We start from the raw sequence: 22,783 nt of genomic DNA on the forward strand, positions 1-22,783 counted from the left end.
GAAGTTCTGGCGGGAGTTCTTCCATTAAAAGATCGATTTTGGGAGCTTTCATCACGCCTGCTAATAAGATGTGAGGTGCTGAATCCCATGGTAATTAATAATTTCGAACGACTAGTCGAGCTTCGATCTCAAACAAAATTCATGACAGTATATTTTAACCATATGTCACAGGAAATCAACCCTTCAAGATATATTCCTATCCGTGTCAGCCTCCTAAATGTCCCTGACTCAACTTTATTTTTCGATACATCCATGCAGCGCGAAGTGCGTGGAATCCCGGATCATCTACGTTCGACGGAAATCCCAAAAATATTTTCAAGTAAGTTCAGGCATATTGACTCTGAGAAAATGTTTTACACGGACGGATCGCGAATTGAAGAAGCGACAGGGTTTGGTATGTTCAACAATAATGTTTCGGCCTCATTTAGGCTTCAAGAACCTGCATCTGTTTATATAGCAGAGCTAGCAGCAGTTCATTATAGTTTGAGTGTAATCGTCACATTAATTCCAAACCATTATTTCCTCTTCACAGATAGTCTGAGTGCAATTGAAGCCATTCGGTCAAACATGACTGGCAAGACTGAACCGTTTTTCCTGGGCAAAATAAAACAGTGCCTGAACGACATATTGAACAATAATTATCTAATCACTATAGTCTGGGTCCCGGCTCATTGCTCCATTCCTGGCAATGAAAGAGCCGATATTTTAGCCAAACGTGGTGCTATTGAGGGTGAAATTTATGAGAGACCAATTGCTTTCAACGAATTCTATAGCTCGTCTCGCCAAAGAACACTTGCCAGCTGGCAAGCTTCTTGGGATAAAGATGATCTGGGTCGGTGGATGCACTCAATTATTCCGAAAATATCGACAAAGGCATGGTTCAGGGGACTGGATGTGAGTAGAGATTTCATTCGTGTGATGTCCAGACTCATGTCCAATCACTACACGTTAGATGCACATCTCCTTCGAATTGGGCTCTCCGAGACTAATCATTGCGCTTGTGGCGAAGGTTATCGAGATATTGATCATGTCGTTTGGACATGCGTGGAGTATCGTGATGTCAGATCTCAACTAATAAATTCTTTGCGTACCCAAGGTAGACTATCCAATATCCCAGTTCGAGACATTCTTGCTTGTCGTGACCTTTCATACATGAAACTTATTTATCATTTCATAAAGAAAACTGGAGTTTCAATTTAATAAAGGCCCCTTTCAAGACTTAGTTCTGATCCCAGCTGCGTCCATGAGTTCAACCAATAGCTAAATTAGAATAAAAATAATGTAATGATACAAACAAACTCGAAACAGTTTATGAAATTATTAACAAAATGTCTGAAAATAACAGCTTATTTTATAATTTATAGAAGTTAATCGTTTGGTTCAAATAATATTTTCGAGTAGATTTCATAATTAATGACGAGTTACCTAAGATGATATTTAAGTAATAAGAGAATATGTTTTAATAAATGCAAAACGTTGTGACTATGTTAGAATTAAATTAGGATAAGAATATTATGTAAAAGTGATGCTACGGCGAAGAAAAACTTATGAAAACTGCCTTAAGAAATAAACGTATTTATGAAAAAAAAAAATTAAATATGCAGTTCTATATATATTTTACGTTTATATGAACATAAACTTCGAAAATCTGTTGTGAAACTAACTAAAATAATAACCAAAAACAAAGTTACGATAGAGATAGGGTAAGGGCTCCCTATTTCATCTCATTTGTAAGGACGTTACCTTAAAAACCTGAATCACTACGATTTTTCATATTTCTGCTTATTTCGCCTTGCTCCACATTGGGAATTGATTCACATTCCTTGGAAATTAAAATAATATTCAAAAAATCAGATAAAAACACTTCTGATATGTTCACTACTGTGCTCCTAATTTCATCTCAAAGGTTTTATATTCATCCTACCGTTGGTCCTTTATTCATCTCATACAAAACATTGCACTATTACACTCTTAGGTTCAAAATGTTAGAATTTGTCTAAAAAAGGGCCTAATACCAACTATGAGACAACACACGATATTTTTAGAAACAGTTTGGAATCATTTCGACGTTTAAAATTTTTTGGATCTTTTCCGTCACCTTTCGTTTTAAATTTAAAATCTTTCTATGAAGGTAATTCGAAGAATTTAAAAAAAAAACAAAAAAAATGAATTGCTACTTTTTAGGCATTAGCCCTTCTAAAAACAAAATGTAGAACCAGAGATGCCATTTATTCAGACTTATCTGTATTGTATAAATTTTTGTGTTCGCATACTGATTTAAATCAGAGTACAGATTTTATACAGATTTTCTGAATTTAATACAGATTTGTAAAGGTTAATAAAAAGTAAGAAGTAAAAAGTTAGACTTTTCTCTCTGAGTATCTGTTAGTATTTGGTTACAGTACTTTTTTAAAAGTTTATTAATAAATGTACAAACCACATGTTAAAATGGAAATCTTTTGTGCAAATATTTGATGGTGAACACTAATAAACATTTATATTAAAATTTTAAACCAATTTGAACTGATTCATTTTATTAGTGAAAACAGATAGAGCAGATACATATTTTCTATGAAAGTATCTGGCATCTCTGTACACAGCCGATGAAACACATATCTCGGTTGATTAGGGCGTATAAGCAAGTGACAGTTTCTCTTTGTTTACTTTCTCTTCTATTAATTACCAAGCGGTTCCCACGTTCATCACTCAACTCTTTGCATGAAATGATACCCGAAACTTTCGACTTTCAAACAGAATAGTGAAATCAAAGAAATTCTTTTTAATCACATCGCAATAATCGAAAGAGAGATTGATTGAAGAGAAACTGTCACTTGCTTATACGCCCTAATGAAAAATCAACGGAGATATACTTAACAGTGTTATAATGACGTATAGCGGAAAGAAACCAGTACTACTAGATTTGCCACAATGATTACTTCATTAGTATTTAACACGCTTTTTCTGGTAATATTCGAAGCCGAAATAGTTTTATTGAAATATAAATATCAATAATATAATTAAACTAATGTCACAGATACTAAAAAAATATTTGTTGATGATAATTTGAAGAAGAAAAACAATTTAGCCCGGCGAACGACCGCAACTTGGTTAAAGCCGGGTATAAATAAACGATATAAAAAAAAAAAAAAACAATTTTGTTTTGAAACATTATGAGAAAACTTGGCAACATCACTACTTATTAAGTCATCAAGCTTTCAATAGTGGTGTAATTGTGCGAAATAGTGATCATGTTTTGAGACGAATCGATTAGTAGATATTCAGAAACATGACGAACTGTAAATCTTGAGACGAAAATGTGTCTTAAATTGAAAAGTGAGTTTGTTTTAAATGAAAAAAAAAAACGATCGCCGAAGAATTTAAAATCATTTTTTCCATTGAGAAAGTGTGACAATAGCTTGAATAATCAATTTAAAAACATTCCACAGTTTGGTTCAGGTACGTTGTAAGATATTCTTCATGTTCAAAATAATGAGGTGAAGGGATGAGATGAAAATAGAAGCTCAGATGAAATAGGGAGCCGTTAGCCTATATTACCGTAGAAAGAATCGATTGTGAAACTTATTTAAAAAAAATTCACACGTGGTTGCGTCTGCTTCAGTCACGTACCCAGAGGGGGGGCCCGAGGGGCCATGGACCCTCCCGAAATCAAAAACAGATATATAATTATTTAGAGGATCTCAGACATTTGTTACAGAAATAACAAGACAGTTAACGTAAAGAAATGTTATACAATAACAGTTCAAGTGGAAAAGATTAAAGTGTCTGTTGAAAACACCCGTAAAAGGCACTCCGAAAATTAGGTACAATCTTCAGTAACATTATTTTTGTTATCTTTGGGCCCCTCCCGAAACGAAATCCTGGGTACGGGCCTGGTTTGCTTCATTTAAAATTGTGCAACTGATACAGAAACTCATGCATCGATCCCATTACAAAGCTCTACTAGATTTTATTCAAATTATTGAAGATTTTATACAATTTTGCCGTCGTACTCTAAACGACGATTTAAATTTTTGTTGTATCCGAAAATATGCAGTAATTTTTGGTAGGACCATAAGACCTTTCATTTGACCCTAAGGTTGAGAATAACGGGTTTGAGTCCAGTTTACAACATTTTTTACGGTTTTTGTTTCGCCAGTTTAAGTGACGGTGGAAATCGGTCAAACCATCGCTGAGAAAAGTGAGTGAGATCCATTTATGAATATATGACCACTATTTCCGGTGCTTACGGAACCGGAGACCAGGAACCAGGACAGCCGGAATCGGTTTGTTTAGTTGCCTACTGATAATGGCTATCGATTTGTGTAGTTAGAGACCAGTTTAGAAATTGTTTTACGTGTTTTGTTTCGCCGGTTTAAGTGACATTGTAGAATATTTAACACACTTTATCCTATAACTCCGGATCCGGATGAAATTCAGGAATACAGTATGGGACCATGAGATCTTTCATTTGAAGCTAAGTTTGTGAAAATCGGTTCAGCCATCCTAGTGAGGCACATACACACACAGACATTGCTCAGCTCGATTAACTGAGTCGAATGGTATATGACACTATTTTTGCTACTCGGTTTTTCAAGTGATTGCATAACCTTTCTGTATGAGAAAGACAAAAACATACCAAACATAAATATGATCAGTATCTAACGGATAAAACTGATTGGAAAATTGACACGTGAATGCAATTATGTAAGGAAAACCGCAAAAATGTTTCCATGGGGGTCAAAGGTGCACCACATCCTGGAAGGAGCGACAAATATCATATCTTACTGTTTGTATCGGCAGTTTGATTGACTTAGCTCTGGTCGTCACAAGCCCCGACCTCATGCCTACTCGGTGTCAAATGATGACTGGTGACTCCTGTTTTTAGCAGAATGAGGAGGTGCGGAGTATTAGCAAGCGGTGGGACAGAGTGCAACTGTTGATAAGGAACTAACATCTTACTATAGATGTCTCGATTATCAACCCACTTTGTGACTCTTGCTAATATTCTCAACGTGGGAAGTGTGCAACATGTAAACTTTTATTTAAAAAAATAATTAATTTTATATTATTAATAGTAACTATCCTATTGCCCTGAGCTTAGGATGATAAACTACAGGGCGCGTACCCTGCTTGGCGGATGAGGGTGGGAGTCAATTTACACTTCGTGTTGACCAAGTCGGATCATACCGAGATCGATCGTTCGCTTAAAACTGTAAAACGAATTTATTATATCATCTGTATTGATCACGGAGTTGACATGACTGATACTGCTTGAAATTGACAATGGGCCATTGGGTGGTTTCAGGCATTTCTGATGCAATTGGGATGCTTATTCACCCCGGCTCTGGAACAGAGATGCCAGATAAAAATTTCAAATATATTCAGACAGCGTTGCAAAAGTCTGTATATCCGAAAACAAATCTGCTGTTAGCAAATATAGCAGAAATTTCTCTATGATGTATAACTAAACGAACTTGAAAAAAAAAGAAGGACGCGACAATTTCCAAAAGTCTGTAAAATTTGCAGATTTACAGACATATCTGCAGTTCTGGCATCTCTGATCAGGAATAAGAGTGGATTGACATCTTATGAACCGTTAAGGAAGTTTCAAACCTTTCCGATCCGGTTTGATATCGGTACTGATGTTATACAAATTGCATTGACGGCGAAACTGATTCGGGCAGGTGTGAAGACATTTTAAGCAATCGTGCCATTGTGTACATACTGTGGCTTCCCTGGACAATCTGGTGTTGAATGCGCATCCTTACCTTACATCATATAATCCAACAAACTTATTAACACCTGACCTTATTTCATCTTATTTATTTTCATGGTGGGGGCGCAATGAAACGAGAATGTTGAAATAAGGAACTGTCATCGAAGGCCTAAGAGCAAGGAAATTTTAGGAAGAAGAACACTGAGGCGTCCCAAGAGAATGACGAAAAGGTGGTACTCTGTGTGATAACTCGACTTTTGGTAAGTTGAGGTAAGGTGGGGAGAGAGGGGTAAGTGCATTATTTTTATTGTCACTTTATTATTATTATCATTATTATTATTATTGTTATTATTATAATTATTATTATTGTTCCGTACGCTTTATTTTCAGCCATAAACACAGTAGTTAGTAGTAGTTAGTAAACTTCTAAATGCTATATTTCCCTATTGATCTCCACTATCCCTAACCCAATGTATCTGAAACCAGTGGGACTCAGAGCAGCGTCTGCTGGTGGAGGAAGCCGGTGTGCTATACGGTCTAGTGCATATCAACGGTCAGGCTTTAGTAGGCTCACAACCAGCTTGAAGTGAACCTCACTCAAGCAGATGGGCGGACACGGTCTGCCAGGTTGTGGGCTGATAAATTACAATTACAATTACAAAACCGCAAAAATGTTTCCACATAGACGGGGGACTCGAACCCGTAGCTAACTCCTAGTCGGAGAAATTATTTTACCAATTAAACTATCCTGCATAACAAACATCTACCAGCCATGGGAAAGATTCAAAGAAAATGGGAGCAGCATGAACTAACCGGAGACAAATTGAGAACCTACCTCGAACTTTTGAATCCTGGTGAAACTTTCAACGGAGCTTGCAACCAACCTGAGTCGACCAAGTGCGAAAAATCGACCAGAATACATAAATTGCAGCCCTTCGATTGTTTCAAAAATTGAAGTAAATTGCTTATCCAGTAGCATCACCAAAGGCAGTCAATTCTTCTAACAAGATATCCAAAAACTGTGAGAAATATAGCCAAAATGTGTAGAAAACGATTATTAAATAGTTATACAATAATAACTAGTTAAAAACGGGATGAAATAAAATAACATTAATAATAATTTCGAATAAAACAACTAACGGTTCCCATGCAATCAAAAATGGAAATGAATTGTTAAAACACCTGGTGTAAGTTTAAATTTCAGTATATTTAAATCATATAGTGGAAATATTTATAGGAATCAATAAAGGGCTATTGTACTCATTGGTAGAGCCGCCATGTTATTTTGCCGATCACTCGATTTTTAATCAACGAACTGTGATAAACTCGGATACAATATCTTTGCTTCGGCTCTAAGAAACAATACCACAGAAATAATAGTTCGAAAATTGTGCAATACTGCTGTTATAGCGACGCGACAACTCGAAGCGAATGCACCTATTTTCATGTTATCTTTAAAGTCAATTTATCGAACAGAGACAGCAAATCTAACGTTCTCTAATGGGTAAATTTCATATATGAGATAACTACTGGAGCCGAAATGAATGGGGGTGCTATTACACTATTACATAGAATAAGCAGTCACGGGCCTAACCAAGAAAAGTCGATTTTTACCGTGAAAACTTTTTTATTCTTCAATATAATCTCCATCTAGAGCGATACTCTCCAACATTTTGATGCCCTTCGAAAAAAAAAATTGTCACTGCCTTCGAGAATTTCTTTCCTTGGAGAACCCTTTTCAGGTTTGGAAATAGATAATAGTAGCTGGGAGCCAGGTCTGGAAAATACGGGGGATTGTAGACCAATCCGTACCGCCACTCATTTACCAATTTTACCGTTGCTGTTTTATCAGGACACGAAACTCATCTTCTTCCATACCTTGATGAAAACTAGAACTCTTCTGGCACGATCAGCACTACACTACACTGTTCGAAACTATTCACGTCATTTCTGTGAGAGGCCCGGGACTTTTTATTCCAAGTAGTATATGTTGTGCTAAATACAACAAATTTATGGAAAAATTGATGCAATAAAGGCATTCAAGGAAGTATACAAATCTGAAAAAAATCGTTAATGGAAAACAACTTTCTCCGTAGTTGAAAATTAATGTTACTTAGTTTAGTTCCATGCTCAGCTCATAACAGAACCCATAACACGTCTAAACTAAATAATTTGATTAACCTTTTCAACATTATGAAAGTACCGGGCCGAACACATAGATGGCGCTAGTTTTATTGCAGTCACCTTTTTTCAGTCAATACTAACCTTTAAAAGACAGCTGTTTAAATTTCATTTTCTATTTTATTTACTTTGTGAGTTATTGCAAAGAAACGAACGCATATGGCAAAGAAAAAAAATTGTTTCATCAAGACAACGCAGTGTGTCACAAGTCAATCAAAACAATGGCAAAACTACATGAATTGCTCTCACATCCACCATATTCACCAGATTTGGCTCCCAGCGAGTACGGGTTGTTCGCAGACCTGAGAAAAATGCTCGTCGGTAAGAAATTTCGCACAAATGAAGAGGTTATCGCTGAAACTGAGGCCTATTTTCAGACAAAAGATAAATCGTTCTACAAAAGTGCTATTGAAATGTTAGAGCGGCGCTGGAATGTTTGCGTTAATCTTGATGGAGATTGCGTTGATGAATGAAGTTAACTTTCTCTTTGTTAAGCCCGGGACTTTTAAGTCCATGCGTTATCAGCAAACAGACAAGTAGCAACCTCTAGATATACCTATCGAAAAATTGTAGTAAACTCTTCAGTTTGTAGCATGTTCGAAAGTTGTTGAGTAGTAAAGTCTCTTCTTTTGACAGGAACGTGTTCCACATGTAACATTTACTACCGAAATTCAAGCTTGCTACGTTTTATTCATACGGTCCAATGATAAAGGACGCGGTTGAATTGAGCTCACAACCACCGGAGGATAGCTATATGCAGCCTGTACTGTATAATGGGATGCATGGTATCGTATAGTTGATCACTCTCGACATTTAGAAGTTCGTCACTCGTTTCGCCTCTCCTGGGCAGCTTTACTCCTCTTCTATCGGCTGCGAAAACAATACATGATGCAGATTGCTACGTCTTCGTGATCGGTTCGCAGGTTTTCTTCTCGGCAGTTTAACATGATAGCGATCGCAAGGATTTGAGTTTTTCAATTCAATTGTGATTATTTTGAATTTTTCAATTCAATTGTAAGCACATGTTTCGAATATTTCAATTCACGTTCGACATACTATCATCACAGACTAACAGACATGACAGTATGAGTAAATTGTTATAAAAATCATTTTCATGATGCACTAGTTCCACCTATATTGTACTGCGCGAACTATTTACTATCGGTACACCCCTTGTGTTACGTAAAAGGTTTTTTACTAGTTGGTTTTCCCTCGTTTGTCAACACCGATCAGCTGCTTACAGGGTTGCCTGATTTCATCAAAATATTTGATAATGAATCGTCACAATAAATTATTGGAGTACGTTGATAATATATTTAACTTTTTTAGCGATGTTGGAAAGAAAACATTTATTTTACTCAACGTTGTTCATCTAGACTATATTTGATTGTGTTGGTAATTTCCATCCGAAATTAAGACCAGAAGCAAGTAAATATTGTAACAAAACGGGTTCGATTTTGTATTGCGTTGTAGGATGAGAAGTAGGCACAATTCTGTATATAGTTTTGGCAATATGTAATTAATCTGTATCCTGCAAGAAATTCGCATGGAGGTATACAAATCAATACATTACAGGTAATTCTGTATGAATGGCAACTCGGTTGGTAAATGAAAAAAATAAACACAGTCTAGATGACAGACATGATGTATTTGATATGCTAATGTGGCGCCATCATGACATATCCGAGTACTGTCCCAACTAAAGGAATATTCGAAATGACCGTTTATATGGTTAAAGAATCTAATTTGAGTGTCCTGTCTGTTAGTCTGTGCTATCATGGTTCAATCAATAGTGGACAAATTATTTGTATTCAGCAGTGCAGTAAAACTTCATTCAATTCAATTGAAACTGAATGTGTAACACATTGATGATCTCTCCACTGTAGTAAACTTCACTCTTTGACACACAATGTTTGCTGACGGCCCGAACGAGCAGCATTCAGTTCATCACTCGTTTCTCTTCAGTCGAGGCTCAGTTTAATTACCGTCAGTTGATCTCTTGAAGTAACAAAATATCTCTTTCAACAGTGTGAGAGCAGCCTTCAAATGAGGTTCATGTAAACATTCGAATTGGTTCAAGATAATAGATGAAAGACTAATCAGATAGCTGATATATCAATCACAGAATACACATAAATTAATTGTTTCCTCTCCTTTAGTTTTCATTTTTAATACTTTACTCCATTTATAATTCCATTCGTTTGAATCTGCTTACTACCAAGAGCGAAGACAATGAAGCAGCTAGACTACTTGGCACTTGAAACTGAGCAAGCAAAACTTCAAATGACTAGGTACGATTATTCAACTGACGATGAATTCTGGGAGCTTCACTTGAAAATGGCAGCAAAAGTCAAATGATTTAGTAGGGATACGCTGACGGTCAGCGGCCATAAATTTCATTTTCATCTTATATTATTCGATTGAAAATGAAATTTTACCGCACTGGTATTCAGACTTACACATAAAAAATCTCGCATTTACTGTCCCGTGTAAGAAAAAATTCGCATACACCGTTCCATTCATTATTTCATCAATGGTTTCCTGTTTGACGGTGCCAAATATATATTCTAGTTGCGATTACATTTCCTGGCTCACGATCTTCAAAAACATTTTTAGATTTCCTGCAAGAAGTAAACCATGTCCAACACGAACTACACTTTCTTTTACCACAAAATATATTCTTGAAATTTGATTCACGATAGTAAGTAGCTCCTGAGAGCAATTAAAGAAAATCTTCTGTCAGGAAAATGGCATACCGTGTATTACTGGAATGAGAAACGGCTTATATTGTGCAGTTGAATTACTCGGGTATTAACTTAGCATCAGCGAAAATTAATTCCAATAGCCACCGGCTGGTTCAGCATTGAACACAAAATAATTTGAACGTGATGTGTTCAGTTTTCCTATTTTGGGTTATCGTATGATTGAATGCTCCGAAGCAAAATGAAAGTGAAATCTCAATTAGCAGAGCAGTTATGTTTCATTAATAACAAATGTTTTCAAACACGAAATTCGTTGTCGGTAGTCTAGTTTGCGACGGCTAAAAATATGTTTTCCAAGAAAACATTTAATCCTGTTGGACAGTAATACCCAAACAAACATATTCACACAGATTCGTGCGCCAGCTGCCAAATGACTTAGATTCCTATGGCCCGAAAATGACTAGGTTATAAATAACATTAGTTTTGTGACTCTACCTACAGACGCCGTTGGAAATATGCGTCGTAATATGTCCATTATTTTTAAACCAGTGTTTTGAAGGCAAATAATTCGCAGTTAATCAAACCTTTGTTTATATGATCTGAGCAAAAACTACCAACATGTGGGCAATGCGAAAAGGAAAGATCAAAAGTGGTTCGGAATTTCGGAAAGGGTTCAGCAACCATTCGGATACATATCCGAAAATGTATTGAAGCAATATGGATTTGAAGTGAAATGGCGATCAAATTGATCAGCACCAAAATGCGTTTGCCGCTTCCGAGAGATCAAGCATATGCAATGGCTGCTAATGGAGGCTCGAGTGGTCAGACAGATAAACTCTTCGACCGATACGATAGGTGGTAATGGATCACATCTGCTACTCCTATGTAGGCGAAACCTGATGTACATCAGCTCTGTAGAGCGAGCATTGACACTTCCGACGCTAGAATGTGGTGTCGTTTACAAAATTTGTCAAATATTTTTAGATCTTTCCGGAATCTCTTAACGACTGTCTAATGAATGCTGTTTATTTAACCTACAAACAATGTTTGGGCGTTCAATGAATTGTTTATGAGTTGACACGCTTAAGTTGTTGTAATTATTTGCCAATAAAATCAATAACTGTTACTAGATGAAGACAACAGTTTCGACTTTGGAGTGAATCGTAATTGATATCTGATCTTCCATTTGAAAATTCAAGTGGATTAACTAAAATCGTAAGCCTATGATCTGCGTTGAAGAGATCATAATTCTTCTGGTTGCATACTCAAAACAGTACCTCCCCAACTTGTTATGATTTATTTCTTCATACAATACAGCTCAGCCATCCTGTTGCTGATCGTTAATTTCCAACTCAAGTGTATATTAAGCTAACAGGAAATGTGTAAATATGTCAGCAGTAACATAAATATCGTTGTTTTGTTTTTGCACCGACAACTTAGTTCGCAGATTTATGAACATAAACAGCGATGCGTAGGAAATATTCGTGTCCTTAGTCAGAAGTGATATCACAGCAGATTTGAGACATGTCTAGCAGCATCATTATTTTCTTTAGACGTAATTTTTTTTTCAAAAATTCATGATTCCGAATGGGGATCAAAAACCTCAAACATATGCGCACTATTTCATTCACATAAAGGGCTTCGATGTGTAATGAGTGCAGCCTTGAAACAAACGTTATTTATTTCAAATACCCAAAAGTAAACCACAAACTAATAAGTATTACACAACCGAATGTAGGTTATTATCAAATATGTAATTCGATCTGCTACACCCACTACTTCATGAATATGCAAACCGCATAAAAATCGTTTCCGATGATTTACTACTAACTGTAGGACAGTGGCCTGAGTGTCGCAACATACGCTCAATGATGTGTAGTTTTAATATGCATGATAACATGTATTTTGTACTGTTGTCCACTAGGAAATCGCATGTACCGCGGAGTTCATACTCGGTACAAGAAAGCATTTTCGATAGCAACGCCAGTCGAATTACTAATTAATGCCAACTTGTTTGGACTAATCTTTAGGTTAAGTTCCCCGGAGACAGTGAACACGTTGATCGTCCGATTCGGCTATGATAGTGGGAGATAACATTTGCGTGTCTGTTTCCTGCACCGAAGGATTATGTCGAACCTGGCTGGTAATTGTGTTCCTATCACTGTTTGCAGGCACTGACGGTTTTACGCAAATCTTCTGTGACTTAGTTTTGGTTTCGTCCGATGCAGACCATGTTTTACGGGAGGAGACAACGTAATTGATAATCAATCGGTGGCTTTTGGTGGTGGTCATTGTATAAAATGTATGTTTGGCGAAAATAATTACTAGTACAGGGAAGTGCTTTCAAATTGATAGTTCGAAGAGCAATTATCTGTTGATTACTAAGAAATGAAGTGCCATGTAAGTAGATTTAAAGTGTTTGTATTCCTAGTTTAGTCAGTTTTGTGGTTCTGCTCCATAAATGAAGAAGAATGTGGATTAAGAATGAAGAAAAAGTTTTCGAAAAAATTGACAACCTAAAGTCTAAGTTCATTTTAAAATTTGTGCAGTGCATTGTGGGATTGTGGAAGAAGACAGATAGTTCGGACTTCGGAGAGAACTTTCTTGCATAAATGAACATGGTGCTTAAGAAAACTACGCAATGAGTGAAATGTTACCATAGCATGATTCGAAAGTCCTGTCAGTTGTCACACTTATTGTCTGTCATCGACTTTACACGATCATAAAACAACCAAAATATTGTTTGTTTTTTTTTTGGATTTGATCGATTAAAATTTGGTACAACTAATCAAATATTGTTTTTGAAAACTGTATTTTTTTATTTATCATGTGCTAAGCAATGTCACACTCCCAGCAGTTCCCGATCAGATGAAAATAGTTAATGCATTGCATACCGACAAGAAGAAGAGAGTACATAAAATTGTCATCTGCATGAGAAGAATAATATCTAATATCTGGTATTTCCAATACCAAAACAATAGCATAGCACAATTGAAATGTGAAATACGGCTACTAAACTTAAAATGTATTTGAATTATCTTTAAGGGAACACCATTGACGGTTTCGAAAAATATACTTCTTATGTTGATGCATTCCGAATGATTGACACAATAAAATAAAACGATATATAACTATTTTACTAAGTTTGTATATACATGTATAACCAGAAAATTCGAGATTTTCTAAAACTTTTCTTCAAAATGTTCTAACAATTCATTAAATATGTTGGTCTTATATCTACATAGATTATCTTACCTCTAGCATTATTTTGTCATTTCAATAATAAAATAATGCCAAAATAGCAATTATTGTAAATTATTTTTTTTACGTTTCGTCTTTGACTCATCAGTGCAGAGCAGTTCAAATTGAACTGCTTAGTGCTAAACTCGGCAGTTCAATTTGAACCGCTAAGCAGACGTAAAGTTTCTGCTACTTACAGAACACTTTTTGTTTTGCAACGGAGTGCAATGTCTTTTTTGACGTGCCGAAAGAAAAACGTGTTTTCGACTATTTCTGGCCGATGCAGGTATGGTCATTTAGGGGTTAGCCAAATTTTGTGCTAGGGCACATAACCGTTTTTATTATTTTTACGTTTCGTCTTTGACTCATCAGTGCAGAGCAGTTCATTGAACTCCGTTGCAAAACAAAAAGTGTTTTGTAAGTAGCAGAAACTTTATTTCTGCTTAGCGGTTCAAATTGAACTGCTGAGTTTAGCACTAAGCAGTTCAATTTAAACTGCTCTGCACTGATGAGTCAAAGACGAAACGTAAAAATAATAAAAACGGTTATGTGTCCTAGCACAAAATTTGGCTAACCCCTAAATGAATTATCGTAAAGTAAACTATTATATTGTTTTGCTATCACTTTGTATTCGGGTTACCTGTATGCATGAAAGTAAAAAGTTTCATAGTTGTTTGAACCAATTATTCCGTTATATAAACAGAAATATCTACTTTAATAAACATTTTTGTACTGTTGTGTCTCTTCGAAAGGTATCGCGCTGTAATGTAATGGAATACGATTTTCATTCGGGAGACAGACCCTGTAAGCTTAGAGCGAAATCAGTCTTCAGTTCAGCTACGCCATCATATGGTATCGCATTGAACATATCATTTCAATTGTATGGGTGCACAGTGCTGCTATTTTACCGCGCACGAATTTGACATTTCTTTTACTTACTTGTATGTGTGAGTTTTGATGCGGACTCGCCTGAGCACGCCATGGTCGCAGTATGTTACTTACGATTTGTTCGTGAAATCTGAGAGCTCATATCTTAATAATATGATGTCTTTGGTTGAATGTTGCTTCGAAAAGTTTCATTGAGTCTGGACAATTTTTGTTCTGAATTGCTAGTCAAGTACACTGCTTGAACAATATAATTTTACCTTAGGCTGTGGACCATCTCGCGAATTATTTAAACTTTTAGTTAAAATTTGAAAGTCGAGCAGTTATTTTTCATCGAGTAGTTAAATTTAACTAAAATAACGGCTCATTTTATTCTGCACTGAAAATAAAATGATATCAAGTGGTCAAATAATTGCAATTCAGAAAACGGAATAAGAACTTCGGTGAAAACTTACTTCGTTTGACAATGTGTTGAATCTTTTCATTTAGGGTATTTTCTTTGACTAAAAGTATAAAAAGAAATTACACAGAAGAAATTTTTACTAAAGACCTGAAATAACATTTTTTTCGGGTGTCGAAAAATAACTATCGAAATGTCAAAAATAATCAAGATTCGAGCAGGGCTTGCTTCGACAACGACATAATAATTACTAGGCTGTCAAATTTCACCTAAAAGTTAATAATAATTCAAAATGGTCCACAACCCAAGTAGCTGCGTATAGTTTTAACACTATACTCACAGATGATATTGAAATGCTATGATGGATTATAATACCTGAGATGTAATAATTCAGCGAAATGTTTACAGGACATTAAGCAGGCTGCCGTTTTTAAGAATATTTCTGATGTACCCAGTACTAGAGACGTCTTTTCGAGTAAATACAAATACTGTTATTTTCAGCTGCAATTTTAATTACATTACTATGAATTGTACGAAAATATACTACTGACAGAACTTAAAACATTTATATTGCAGATATAACGTTTCAGAACATAAAAAAAATTTAACTGACAAAAACGACGCTCAATAATTGCAATTTGAAATTTTCAGCATTAAACGTTTCTTCTGAAACGAAGAGAATTTCTGTTTTGCTTTTTGCTGACTACGTTCTCAGTCAACTGATAGCATTCTAAAATAGAAAATTCATTTACTCAAAAGGTTATGGAAAAATCAACAGATGTGAAACAACAATTGTAATTTTGTGATGTTGGGGTTCTTCGTGTTTAGCTACTACATCGAATGAAAAGACCCGGGCCTCTCACAGAAAAGACGTGAACAGTTTCGAACCGTGTATTTTTTTTTGTTGAGAACAAGCCTCTAGATGGCCCAATACCAAATTTCATGACAATCTATGCATTAGTGTTTGAATAACAGCTGATCGTGTCGAACGAGTTCTAGTTTTCATGAAGCTATGGAAAAGGACGAGTTTCGTGTCCTGATAAAACAGTAACGGTGAAATAGAATGATTTGCGGTATGGATTGGTCTACCATCCGCCGTATTCTCCAGACCTGGCCCCCAGCGACTGTTACCTATTTTCAAACCTAAGATAAAGATTATATTGAAGAAGAAAAAAGTTTTAACGGTAAAAAATCTACTTTTTCTTTGTTAGGCTCGGGACTTCTCATTTCATGTAGTAATATTATCCACCAGAGAAAAAAATGAAAGTGCTCTAGTAGCGAATGTCTCAGTTCAGAGAAACGCGTATACATATTCTAGTGGTGTGACACATTATATCAAATTTGCGCTACAGGAGAGAATTGTGTATTGTTATTAACCATTACCATTCACCAAAAATGAATGTCAATTAGCATATACTAATTTGCGTAGAATAGAGAACTATAGTAATACCTTTAGGAATACTACTAGACATTTTGTTGTTTTTCAAAAAAATCACTTCTTAATCCACCTAGTGGTGTGACAATACCTTTCTCTTGTTGTTCAAACAATCTCATTAAAAACATATTTCTGATACGAATTTGTGCTGATTTTCACCACAAATTCATTCCGATTGTTTCGGTTAGTTCAGAAAAGTATGACTCGGAGCTTACGACGCATATTCGATAACTCTCTCGAAACTACTTCACAACCCAATGGTAGCTTTAAAACGAGCTCAAGCTTGTAGAAATCTCTGAGAAAATCGTGCGTAGAGAAAAAAATGTGTCTTGTCGTTTACGTCTCTTATACTAGTATATCTCCGAAAACAGAAGTGACAGTCACTAGATTTTCGATCTTAATTCACAACCCTACTGTAGCTTTCAAACGTGCCTGAGTTTGTTAAAACCGGTGGGGGATAAAAATCTGTAAAAAGATGTACACACATACATATATTAACACACAGTTATTCGATCTCGTCGAGCTGAGTTGAATGGTATATAACACTAAGGGTCTGCGGAGCTCCGATCAAAAGCTGGATAACCAGCAATCCTTTTTTATAAAGCTAAAACATGCAATTTCCAAGGGAATCAAAGATTTGTTGTACTCAGAGTCAAGGATGGCTTTTTCGTATCAAAGAACGTTCACTGGCAACTCTTCAACGATTGAATCAAAAAATAATCAAAATAACCTAGCCAAGTCTTCGGGTCTGCTTCGACCATTTTGCAATTATCATATAGGAAGCACATGCAATCTCTGTGCAAACCTTTTTTGAACCGAGACCCAGAGAGCCGAGAGTTGTATAAGAATCAACTAAGTGCCCTCCATTTTCTTGAAAATGGCTGTACCAAACTTAAATTCACATAAAACGTCATATTTCCTTGTTCAATTTTTGATGTCCATCCATATTCGACTTCCGATTGAAAACTTACAGAATCGTAGGCGCAAAAGTTGCAAAAAATAACAGCTCGGCTGAAAAGTTCGTATCGTTTCTATGAGAGGGCGCCACTAGAATTTAATCCATACCATTTTCAGTTAGTACCAACCTTCAAAAGATACGTGTATAAATTTGACAGCTGTCTGATTATTAGTTTGTGAGATATTGCATTTTGAGTGAAGCTACTTTTGTTATTGTGAAAAAAATGAAAAAAAAGGAATTTCGTGTGTTGATGAAACACTACTTTTTGATGAAAGAAAGTGCCGCCGATACCAAAAAATGGCTTGATGAGTGTTATCCAGACTCTGCACCGGGCGAAGCAACAATTCATAAGTGGTTTGCAAAATTTCGTACTGGTCATATGAGCACCGAAGACGATGAACGCAGTGGACGCCCAAAAGAGGCTGTTACCGATGAAAACGTGAAAAAAATCCACAAAATGATTTTCAATGACCGTAAAGTGAAGTTGATCGAGATAGCTGACACCCTAAAGATATCAAAGGAACGTGTTGGACATATTATTCACGAATATTTGGATATGAGAAAGCTTTGTGCAAAATGGGTGCCGTGTGAGCTCACAATCGATCAAAAACAATAACGAATTGATGATTCTGAGCAGTGTTTGGAGCTGTTATATCGAAATAAAACCTATTTTTTTCGTCGATATATAACAATGGACGAAACATGGCTCCATCACTTCACTCCGGAGTCCAATCGACAGTCAGCTGAGTGGACTGCACGCGATGAACTGAACCCAAAGCGTGGAAAGACTCAACAATCGGCCGGTAAGGTTATGGCGTCTGTATTTTGGGATTCGCATGGTATAATTTTCATCCACTACCTTGAAAAGGGAAAAACCATAAACAGTGACTATTATATAGCGTTATTAGAGCGTTTGAAGGACGAAATTTAAAAAAACGGCCTCATTTGAAGAAGAAAAAAGTTTTGTTTCATCAAGACAATGCACCGTGTCACAAGTCGATGAAAACCATGCTGAAATTGAACGAATTGGGCTTCGAATTGTTCCCTCATCCACCGTATTCTCCAGATTTGGCCCCCAGTGACTTTTTCCTGTTCTCAGACCTCAAGAGAATGCTCGCTGGTAAAAAATTTAGAAGCAATGAAGAGGTAATCGCTGAAACTGAGGCCTATTTTGAGGCAAAGGACAAATCGTACTACAAAAATGGTATCGAAAAGTTGGAAGATCGCTATAATCGCTGTATCGCCTCTGATGACAATTATGTTGAATAATAAAAACGAATTTTGGCTAAAAAATGTGTGTTTCTATTAAACGATACGAACTTTTCAGCCAAACTGTTATGCACTCGATTTTCTTCAAGGTGGATAAACCGGTTCTCACAATCTCAGGTTCGAATGGAAGGTTTTATGGTCCCATAGAAAACTTTTGATTCAAAACTAGATCCAATTTCCGACTCCGGAAATACAGACTGACATGTGCGAAATATGAGGAAAATACGCACTCGATTGGCCATACCGATTTTCAAAACTCTAGATTCAAATGAAAGAGCTTAAAATTCCAGTGAAAATTCTGCAAATTTATTTGGATCGAACTTTCATTGTATTACAGAATCTTTTCTCATGACATTTTGTGCAATGAGATGATACCTTTTTACCTTATAAAGGTTATGCAATCACGGAGAAAATCAACTTTCGAAATGATCCTCACATACCAGTCATATAGTCAATTCTTAGAGATCAGCATATGTCAGTTTGTGGGTGTGTGTTCATGTGTGTGTTACAAAAATATGTAGTCGTTCTTTCACCTGCATCAAACTTCTCAATTTTTTCAGAGACCGCTTAACCGATTAGATTCAAATGAAAGTCCCATATCCTACTATTCAATTTTATCCGGATCTAACTTGCGGTGCAGGACATTCCCTACTATTCCAGCAGTAGGAACTTTAAGCGCTGTATCATAAAGCGATGCTTAGGAATTTTTTTCATGACATTTTGCTTTGTTTCGATTTTAACACGGTTTGTTTTTGGCAACATAATCGTTCGAATAAGACATATGTATTAGAAAGGTATTATGGCAGTATTTCCGAATTCCAAACAATATCATATTTATATTGATTTAAACTACTTACAGTAATAATTTCTGAAAGAATATAACTTCTTACAGTTTCAAATTAAAAGACTTATCCCATACAAAATTGATGTATCTTATCCGATTCCGACTTTTGTTTTTGAAATTCAAATCGATGACGATACTAACAAATTTTCAAAGATGAGCTCAAACTTATTTTATATTAATTCATGGCTATACGAATCGTGTTCGGTTATACTGGTTCCTGAATTCCGGTTCCGGAAATACCATAAATAATGTCCAAAAAACCTAAAGTGGAACTCACTTCGACATCTCGTGGAATGCCTAATCGACTTTTACACGTTTAGAATCAAAGAAATTATTTTATTGTTTCAAACAATTTTTCTTCTCGATCCGATTTGCAGAACCAAAAGTACAGGGTAATGAGTGATTGAATTTTCAAACTGTCATTTGAACCGACGGTTATTAAAATAATTTCATGAATCCTAAATACACCGAATAGTATTCATGCTAAAATACATGTGGCTTGATAAAAAAAGGTTTCATTTCACTGCTAGGTTGGCGGTTCAACACCTTGGGCACTGGTCTTACAAGCCAGTTATCGTATGTTCGAGCCCCGATCTGGAAGGATTTTTAACGTCAGTAGGATGGTAGCACCAGTCATGAAATGATTCTGTACACTATAAATCGACTGCGAAATCTGTTGATACAGAAGGTCAAATTTTACAAGAGGAAAGTAATGCTGGATTAAGCAAATTGATTGAAATAAAAGAGGGTGCTGCCAACTCCGAAAACAATTTGGCGCGATATTTGTCAGTAGTTGACAGTGCCACTCGGCACTTCTACCGTACTTTCAAATAACCAGCAAAAAGAACACGCAGAGCTAAAACTGCACATTTTGTGAACTTGATGGTTGATTTTCTCCAGATTCTGTGAAAGGTTTAGTTACTTAGCAAAGAATTCGCTAAAAATCTGTCAGCATTTGGTGACACAAACAACGGTTTGGTATTAGTTTTTGTAGACAAATAAACAAATTTTGATAAATAGGGGCTGGGGTCCACTAGGAGATTGATAGTATCTATTAGCTCTCTCCGGACAGTACCAGCCTAGAAACCGTGTGGAATCCGGCGGAAAACAATGAACCAAGAATAGATTCACTGGGTTCCTGCTTCCATGTCGTAAAAAGCGACAATTGCAGGAGTTTCTTTTTCCTTTCAGTTATCAGATATTTTCAATGTTTCACTTCTGACTACTCTATTTTATCTCTTCATTCAACCTATCAATTTCCGTCTAGCTTCGGAGAAAAGTTTTATTTGTAATGTTTTCTTCTTCCATGTTATTGATTGTCTTTCAGGATTGTAAATTGAATGATAAAAATCAACTATTGCGCAAATCCGTTGATATTACAAAGTTAATAACAGAGATAACATATATCGGTATATTGAATACATAGTAAAAAAACACTTGATATTAATATTTCAAACAAAAACCAATATTTAATTTTAATAAATAATTAAAATAATAAAGCGGCAATAATACAGAATCAAGACGTGCATGAAATCTGTTGACCATTATTCGGTGATTTGAAATGATTTTATAACAACTGTTTAGAATATGTCAATGCAATGAATCAACTATTTTGTCTAAATCCTATTCACTCGTTTATTTGGTATCACGTAATTTCATTTATAAAAACTAGGGAAGTTTTTATTCTTTTCGCGATAGTATTGCAAATTTTTCTTCAGTTTCCTCGAACAAATATCCTTCTCCCGTGACACTTGTGGAGTGCGCAGTAGTATATACGGCCTCTAGTAACAACAAGTGTTGGACTAACATCCCTTCCCGTTCCATAGACGTACTACGTTCGGGCCTGGCCGGTGTCGGTACTGATCAATGAATTCTGGGGTTACCAGAAGATGTACATTGAAAGATGATTTACCAGTCCCAGGTTGGATCATCTAGAAGTTCCCTGTACAATTTCAGCTAATCTCGATCAGTAACGGAGTAGCAACCAGGGGTGGTCGCTCAAGCTCAAGCTCACAAATAAAACAAATTTTGATAAAATTGTAAACATTTTTTAACATGATCATTTTGACGAATTTGTTTCTTTCAGATACATTTACCTGTACTAATTTTAGTGTTGACGTTATCCACCATAGTAGGAGCAAGCGAGCTAGAAAGGTAAATATTCCAATAACTTTTGAACGATGTTTTGTAAAATTAAAGCACATTTGCACCTATTCAGTTTTAGTCATGGGCATAACCAAATTTCAATAATCTGTCATGCAAAAAATCTCATAAGCATCATGTAAAAAATCTTTGAGAAGACCTTTATGCATCCAAAATCTGTTAAAACTACGCCAAGTGAAATGATGCTTGTTTCATGTTTCAATGATGTGAGAAAGAACGAAGCCAGTCCTTGTTTCACTGAGCCTGTTATGTAAAGAGAAAATTCCAGTATATTTTGAAATAACGTTCAAACATGTTTACATCTTAACTAGATTAACCGGCTTTTTCTCAAACAATTACTTTAACGTACCATCGGACACAGTTTGACCTCAACCAAACATTCCAAATTTCGATCAGCATCAAACAAACCATGCGTACACATTTTCAGGTTGTTTTCCTTTCGAATCGGCTTTTCGTGTAAGCACAAATTTCCCTCAAATTCACATGCCAAAACAAGGAAGTTATTGAGATTCCACAGCTTCGATCGATCGGCTACGAAATTTATGACCAACCGAGTCCCGGCGTGATTGAATCGCCTGTGGCTATTAAAAGCATAGCCAACCGAACGTCCGGCTGGCAGTTTCCAGTGCGCGGCGTCAGTGCCGAAGCGAGCGACCAGAACACATAAACAAAGCACCAAACAAGCCGTTTAAATCCGATTAGCCGGCATGATTAGCGTGGGTGGCGAAAAATAAGCACCGTTTTTCGGTGGCGCAGATTTCGAGTTGTGAAAATCCAATCGTTCTGATTGGTTGTTGTTATTGTTGTTGTTCCATAGTCGGCAAATTTTTATGATCGTTCACTTTCTCGAGTAGATTTATGAGTTATGAGTAAACGAGAACACCCGAATGGTGTGGTTTTATTGACTGTTACGTTCTCATGGTAACCGATAGCATACGCGTTGCTACCGAGGAAAGGAGTCATGAAAAATTCTTGTGATAAAAGCATAGC

General features: G+C 36.1%; 1 protein-coding gene across 2 annotated transcripts in view; it reads left to right on the plus strand.

Annotated features, from left to right (window-relative positions):
* Nucleotides 1-22,783, plus strand: part of LOC131430170 (uncharacterized) — a 35,583-nt gene that overhangs the window by 6,683 nt on the left and 6,117 nt on the right. For both annotated transcript variants that reach the window (XM_058594907.1, XM_058594906.1), the window contains exon 2: nucleotides 21,717-21,784. The gene's annotated coding sequence lies outside the window, so the exon portion shown is untranslated. The remainder of the gene's footprint in view (nucleotides 1-21,716; nucleotides 21,785-22,783) is intronic.

This window comes from Malaya genurostris, chromosome 2 (genome assembly GCF_030247185.1).
Source record: "Malaya genurostris strain Urasoe2022 chromosome 2, Malgen_1.1, whole genome shotgun sequence".
In the NCBI taxonomy this organism is placed as follows: Eukaryota; Metazoa; Arthropoda; class Insecta; order Diptera; family Culicidae; genus Malaya; species Malaya genurostris.